This window comes from Canis lupus, chromosome 29 (assembly GCF_011100685.1).
Source record: "Canis lupus familiaris isolate Mischka breed German Shepherd chromosome 29, alternate assembly UU_Cfam_GSD_1.0, whole genome shotgun sequence".
Classification (NCBI taxonomy): domain Eukaryota; kingdom Metazoa; phylum Chordata; class Mammalia; order Carnivora; family Canidae; genus Canis; species Canis lupus.
In genome coordinates, this window is record NC_049250.1 from 27,502,133 (window position 1) to 27,510,214 (window position 8,082).

Below are 8,082 nucleotides of genomic sequence, written 5' to 3' on the forward strand. Positions count from 1 at the left end.
CTCTGTGGATATCTATATGAACTTTGGGAGGAAATCTCCCTTTCTAAGTTGCTAAGAGGACAAGAGTCTGAAGTTCTCATCTGGCAGCTATTTTGCCTATTGTGTGTCATGAACCTCCACGCAGAATAAAGTTGAGCAATACTGAGTGAGATGAAGCCCTAGTAACATCTTTATAGCCTGATCTAATCAAACATATGCCTGGATGGAAATTTCTCTCGGACTCACATTATAATAGCAATGAATCCCTTTTTGGTTAGGCTTATTTGAATTATTGTGAAAGGGTCCTGGAAGGAAATAGAATTTCCTGTGACATAGTAACGTCTTCATGTCTGAAGCTCTGCACAGTTCATGAAATAACCATTGAACTTTGCTATCGAATACTTTACTAACCATGGTGATGTTCTATCATTCTGGCTTCATTTTCGAGATGACATTGTGAGTCTGCTGACTCACAATGACTTTAGCTAACACCAACTTGTCCTACCTCTCTTCACCACATCAAGGAAGCAACACTGTATCATTCAATTCCACATTTCTTTCAGGGTGAACTAAGTCCCCAAATAGTTTGGTATTGTTTGGGGACAAAAAGAGGAATCTAAATGTGATATGGGCAGAAGAAACCTTTAAAAAGCACAGTGAACATCAGAATAAAATGGGAAATATAATTATAGAAGGCTCAAACTAAAAGCTGTGCTATGAAAATGCATTTGAGTTTAAGATTACTAATGTAGAGCTTTGAAGTAAAGGATGCCATTTTTGAGCTGATGTATTACAATGTAGACTTAGAGGCAGGTCTAGGCTCTACGTCTTCACAGAAACAAAGTATGGCCACAGTCACTCTTTTAATTCATACAACAGATGGTTATTGAGCCCATATTATGAGCTAGGCACTGATTTTCCCACCTGTATACTAATCAGCCTCATCCTACAGAAGATTACTCTTATATGAGAGCTATAACAAATGGGGTCACTTTAGAAAGAAGGTTGCTGATAGAATATTGAAGTTCGAGGATGTAATGATTTCAAATGACTCTAAAATATTTCTCAAATTTGAGACAAGACATATTTCATGAATTTTACAAGCAATTTTTACAATAGGCCATGATTTGTCCTTATGCTACAAAATGCACTTAGAAAGAATAGAAATAGAAATCCCACTGGAAAACCAGATTATACAAATGTGGGCAGCTTCAGGAGTTCTAGAAAAGACTTCCTGAAAAAAAAAGTAGTAGATATTTAAAGAGATTACAGTTTAGGCCAATCTGAGTGATTGAGGGCAGAATCAATGAATAAACTTCAGAGAATGAGCAGAACTTGGTCTTGGTAGGGGGAGGGGACGAAAGCAATAATTATTAATACGTGTAAGGTTGTTCTAGTTCAAAAGAAATTTTGATCCTCAGATCTATGTAAAGTCCATAAGTACTTAGCCTTATTTTACAGAAAAGAAAATTTGTATTAAGATATATTGAAATTTTTTCAATTGTTTAATAAAATGTTTCCTTCAATGTTTACCAGTTCTAACATGGATTAAGAGTCACTGAACTACAAAAGGCTGGTTTCAAACATCAAACACTTTGTATCCTATTTTTATTCACACATTTTTTGCCCTAATTTCTAAGTATAGTTGAGAAATTTACTTTAATTATCTCTGTTCTCCTATCTGTTATTGTCAGCCCCACGCTACTTTGCAGTGTGAAATTGATAATGAGAAGAAAGCTGATAAAATATGTGGGAACAGAGGATGAAATCAAACTCAAGATGTTGAACTATTTTTTGCAAGTAAAAGAATATAAATTTTTAGGGATTTTGGATTTGTTTTAAATTAAGATTTTTTTTAATTAATTTCTATTCATGCTAAAACCAAAAGATAGAACCAAATCAAGGTAACAAAGTCAAAGTTGAATGAACAAGTGTTGTAATTCTATGAGAGTCAATAAATAAGATGTCTTTCTGCCCCTACTTGGTATGCCAGGACAGATTGTACCTAGAATGGCCTCGAGAGATGTGCTCTTTTGTACAAATTTGAAACAAAATCTTCTAGACTACTTAACCCAAAAAGAGGCATCATCTTTACACCAAGTTTATGATTTTTTGCTGAATACAATTTTTGCAGCTTTTGTTTAAATCTGGACCTTAGGCACTGATGAAGGCAAGGGCTGGATTCTGTCTCTGGTGTACACAATAAAAACATCTCTTAGAAGAGGAGAGACAATTAATGTAAATTTATTCTGAGGTCCTCCAATCCGTCACAGTAAACAATCCAAATATGTGCATGCTAGGATCATTTTTTTTTACTATTGACATATCTTTCCAAGTATATTGCCCTACTTGACCTTCAAACTTTCCCACACCCCATATCCTCTCAGGCACTTAGGCAACTTCTGCATGATTTGTCTTAGTTCATCGGCTGCTAAAACAAAATGCCACAGACTGAGAGGCTTATAAACAACAGAAATCTGTTTCTCACAGCTCTGAAGGCTAGGAAGCTCAAGATCAAGGCACCATAAGATTCAGTGCAGTGTCCAGGGAGAGCCTGCTTCCTGGTTCACAGATGGCCACCTTTTCACCATAACCTCATGTTGTAGAAGGGGGCAAGGGAGATCTCTGGGCTCTCTTTCATAAGGGCACAAATCCCATTCAAGGGAACTCCACCTTCATGACCTAATCATTAATCATCTCCCTGAGGCTCCTCTTCCTAACACCCTCACACTGGGGTTTACAATTTCAATATATGCATAGGTTGGGGCAGGACACATGCATATAGTCCATTGTAGTGATTGTCTCAGAATAGAAACGTCAAGGCAAAAGGTCGGAATGAGTCAGCAGACATTTTGGCTTTGATTTCCGAAAAGAAAATGGAAAGAACTTGGGAGTGAGGCCAAACTTTTGAAAGACTGAGGATTAGAGAGATTGAGACTTACCTTTAAGTCTCCACAATGTTCTCCCAGGCTGCAGAGGGAATTAAGGGCAAGCAAGGGGAAGAGAGTTGATGAAAATGAACACCTTGGAGAAATTAGAGGATGGAGGAATTGCTAAACTAGAAAGCTACTCAGAAAGGCATATCCAAGCAAGCAGAAGCTGTGTGGGACAAGGTAATCACCATATCCGTGCTTTCAGTTGCTACTCTGGTGAGTGAATATAACAGGTAAACTGATCTTCTCATTGGTTTGCTGATGGGACTTCCTTCTAGCAATAACTAGTAGCTCTTTAGAACATCACCTGCAGGAAGGAGATCACCTCCAATGTCCAAGAATTTGCTCAGTTCCCATCTACCTTACTCCATATAGACCAAATGCTAAATGTACACTTTGCTATATACCAGAACAGGGTAAGTCAGAGGGAAGGAAGGAGAGTAGGTCCCAGACTCAGAGGAACCTGGTGAGGGGAAGGCTATGTTTCTCACAGCCTTTAGAGCTGGGAGAAACAGATTTCTGTTGTTTATAAGCCTCTCAGTCTATGGCATTTTGTTTTAGCAGCCGAGGAACTAAGACAAGTCGTGCAGAAGTTGCCTAAGTGCCTAAGGCTATACCATGAGATACTCATCTGGTAGGAACAAGGTCTAGAAAGACTAAGTTCCCTTCTCCCCAAACTAGGATCTCCACCAAAACTACTTCTCCTCTCCAGTCACTCCCAGTCCTCCTCTCCTCTCTGCCCTTGCTTACCTGTGCCAAGAAAAAAAATGTTATGACAGCAAATGCTTTATAGTATACAAAAGGCTCTCTTCATTTATCATCACAATTCTATGAGATAGGTCAATTCCCATTGTTTCTTCAATTTGCAGACAAGTGAAACTAAGACCTTGAGAGGTCATGTCATTTACTCAAGAGCACACAGGCCCTAGAACTTGATAGAACTAGGACTCACCTGATCTCAGTGTGCCCATTCTCTGTGGTTGCATTGTTCCTTCATTACTGCCTTTGCTCCAGGGAAAAGCAGTCTGTCGCTATGGTTTAAGGGACACTGAAAGGCCTTCTCTCCCAAATGTTTCTTTGCAGACCTTCAGTCTCAGAATTCCCAACCTTGGAGACATACCTCTAAGTATAGGCAAAGTCTCCAGGAGCCTCCTTGGTAAAATGAGACGATGCATTAACCCATTCATTCAACCCAGACTCCTTTACCTGAAATTTCTACGGGACAGAGTGCTGCTTAATGAAGGCCACTAGGCAATGGAACAGTATGGAGTAGATGCTCAATAAATATTGCGGAATGTTTTTGTAGTAAAAAAAATCAGAATTTTTTTAATCCCACGAGATAATCTCTATGCCTTCCCCCAAAATATACACACAACACAACCATGGATAATATACCTTCTTTTTTTTTTTAATAAAACTTCTTATAACTCTATAGGAAAATAGAAGCTCAAAAAAAATAAAAATTAAAAAAATTAAAAAACAAAGAAAGTAGAAGCTCGGGATAAAATAAATCTCAACAAATCCAACTCTACTCCAAGGATCAAGCACCTGAAATCAGAATCCTAAAGTAAAACCGTTAGTTTTCCTTAACTCTGCAATCCATTGTATAATACTAAAAATTGTTTTCATTGAAATTATCAAATTTATCAGGTCCCCTAGCTCTGTGGCATATAAGCCTAAAGAATAATGCACTCTGGGAATATGTAAAAACCTAGATGAATATTGAATGAACAGCAAAGGATAAACAGGACTTTCTGCTCTGCTCTCACTGAAGATAAACAAAAACAGTAAAGCCAAGAAGCGAGCATGAATCAAACCAATGAACGCATGCATCGGTTACTGCAATACCAACAAGGCTTTTAAAATGTCAAAAGAAACGTATACTTTAATAAAAATACATAAAAAGTGTGCTGAAAAATTAATGTAACACACTATGTGCAAATAAGCCACTACATGAATAGAAAGTTGAGATTAACTTCAGGCATCAGTGAGCTTGAGGTGATAAATCACTAATGACAATCTCTCTCCTCTTTCAGATATGATTAGAGGTGTTTTAGGGATAGTTGATACAAAATGGCGGTTGAAAATTGTTATGAACACAAGTCAGATATGTATGCAGAGAAAATGTTTTGTTGTTGTTTGTTTATGGTTTTCCACATGAGCCCCCATCCCCTAGCTAGGGGAAAAATTTGAAATACATCTCTAACCCATTTCAAGCCTGATCTAATTTGATTATTTTCATAGTCTCTGAAGACAATAGTCTCCCCAGGAGTGGGAGGAAATCTCAGTTCTCAGATCTCCTCTGCTCTCCCTTGTTTAGCTCTGAAAGAAGGCAGCTGGATGTATGGGAGGGGTAAAATGGAGAAACATGGAGGTCCTGAGCACAGTGCTCTGGTCTCCTAGATGATGTTGCCTTGTCCATGTGGCTGCTGTCTGTCTTGTCATTCATGGCTAGAGTCTGTAAACTGGTCCTATTCTCCCAATTTAGTTATAGCCAGTTGACTCTATGGCCAATCCTGTCTCACTTTGGCACCTGCTGTATCCAAACCCTGAGGCTCCTGGCCAGTGTCTGCTGTTAAGACTCCCCTGTGCCTCAGTAGACTCCACGCCTACTCCAAGGATCAGAGACCAATCACCTTGGGAAGCCCAGGAAAGCTCCAGCTCCGCAACAACACTGCAAGATTGGGGGAATGACAGTATGCTTACTTAGTGCAGGAAGACTTGAAGATCTATCTTTGTAAGCCTCAGAAGGGAGTCAGGACCCACTGGACTCCTGCATCTACTCCATAGTCCAGAGAGGGGAAGTAGGGAGGCACACATCTGACCAATGTGTTCCTTGCTTCTCTTCCTCTCTGTCCCCTTCCCATTATCATCTTCCAGGCCTAGGAAAGAGGTTGGTTTTGCTTTTTGTTCTGCGTTCTATCTCTGTGAAGAACAGAACTTTGCTGTCATGGGATGGAAGGATATTTCTCTGCTATGGGATTCTCTGGGTTTAGCACCTGATATGTTAAAAAGGGAAAAAACAAAGGCATTTGGGAAATCATCTCTCAGGATGATAGTCTGGGTTAAAATGCTTTTATTTTGCCTTATCCCTGCTTTTCATTCCAGGAATTATATATTAGTCTGTTTTTCTCTTCATCATTTTTTGTAATGAATTCTCTTCCTCTATTAGGCAGAGGGCTGTCTCAGGTTGACGGGGCCAAAGGTCATGGACTCTGAAAGGCAGACACATTAGTAATGTCCAAAATCATACCACTCACCCCCACATCCACATATATCTATATATGGTTAGCAGTTCCCTTATGTCAACGTTACATGTTCAAGACAACATAGATGAGTATGCAAAGATATTACTTCAAATGAACAATTTCTTACATAACATTTGTTAAAACACTCTCTTTTGTTGTAGTTTGTTTTTAACATATGACATCTATTGGAGATGACTTTGATGACTATCATTTCTGTGGCATTACTGCAAAGAAAGAAAAATTCCTAACTTTATGGCAAACGTGATAAGCTTATGTATTAAAAAACATTTGTTTTATGAGTGACTGGAGTGAATGGATATATTTATCCCATTAAGGAATGTTGGGTGTGGGAAGAGTATATGGGGAACAATACACCTGCCTTCTAATGCTTAAGGAGTTTAGAAGTAGAGAAACCAGCTTTGCTCCACATGAATCCGAGAGACAAATTTGAGATTAAGGAAGAAGAAAATGGGTAATACAGTCTGGCTTGGCTTTCTAATAGTCAAAGTTGTCTAAATATGGAGTGGGTTGATGCCTTGAGATTCAATTATTATACTAACTGGGATTGTTCAAGCTGGGCCAAGTGACCACTTGACAAGAATATCATTTCAATTATTTAAGAATGTTAAGCTTGTTTCCAACACCCGGAGCTTCTATACCTCTTAGAATCTTCAAAACTGAGAGCTACAAAAGTTAAAATCCCTGATAAAAGATAGAACATGGAAAAAAAAAAAAAAGATAAAACATGAATGATACTGGCAGAAAACTTGACCATGGCCATTCTTTGGTGATAATCACTCAGCTATTAAGTAGGAAAAAGTCCAAATTACCTATTTAAAACAGAAGCAGAGTTTAAATTACAGATTTTGACAAAATTAGTGAAAGTATGTCCATAGAAGAAAACTCAGAAAGTTTCGGCAATGGATTCTTCAAATTAAAAGAAATTGATGACAACTGATTTCCTGGTGTGGTGAAACAAAAGAGAAAAGTATCATTAGTACCAACTCTTATAAATAGGGAAATAAAGAGTATAAGGTACAAAGTTAAAATGGTGGTGGTGTTAAATTTAAGATGATGCCATTTTTGAAGATTTAACTTATTTAGTGGATCCCAAGAAACCCCAGCTTATATCTTTATTGATTCTTTCCTCTCCTCCTTTAGTGTTTCTGCTAACAATGATAACAGATGTGTAATTGATAACTGTTAACAGGTAGTTTACCCGTGACAGGAAGACAGGTGTTGGGAAGAAGTATGGAGGACAAGACAACATGAAGGGTGTGGATAGGAGGTTGCAGCACTGGTCATCCTTGTCACAATGTCATGACCCACAAACCCACAGTCATTAGGGAGAAGGCCAGGAAAGGGAAAGAGTCAAATTGGCCAGAAACAGGTGTCCAGTGCCTGGAAAGGCAGTGGACTTGTCCAGTGCAAGGGGAAGCAGACATGTCTCTGCGAGTGGATGTCAGGAGAAAGAAGTATATAGGCGTTGAGCATGTGCTAGGTACCAGCCACTGTAATAAACACTGTATATGGTTAACTTGTGAATTCTTCACTTTTATCCTAATAGGAAAGTATTAATATTCTCTTTTTATATTTAGTGAAACTGACACAGAAAGAGCTTACGCAGCCAGGAACTAGTTGCTGGGATTTCAAATCCCAAAGCTCATGGTCTTTCCACAACACCACACTAGCAAAATGTGCTTAGGCATGAGCTGTGACAAGTGATCCCAGAGACAGGAACCAGGTGGCAAAAATAAATCAAGCTGGAATGAATAAAAACAATGAGGCACTGGGAGGTAGGAGGTGGTATGGGAAGGGCTGGGGTGTCTACGATTCACAGACAGGCAGTCCATTTGAACTAAGCTAGAATTCTACTCAGGAGCCAGAAAGATACCAAACATGGAAGACAGTGGGGGGTTGAA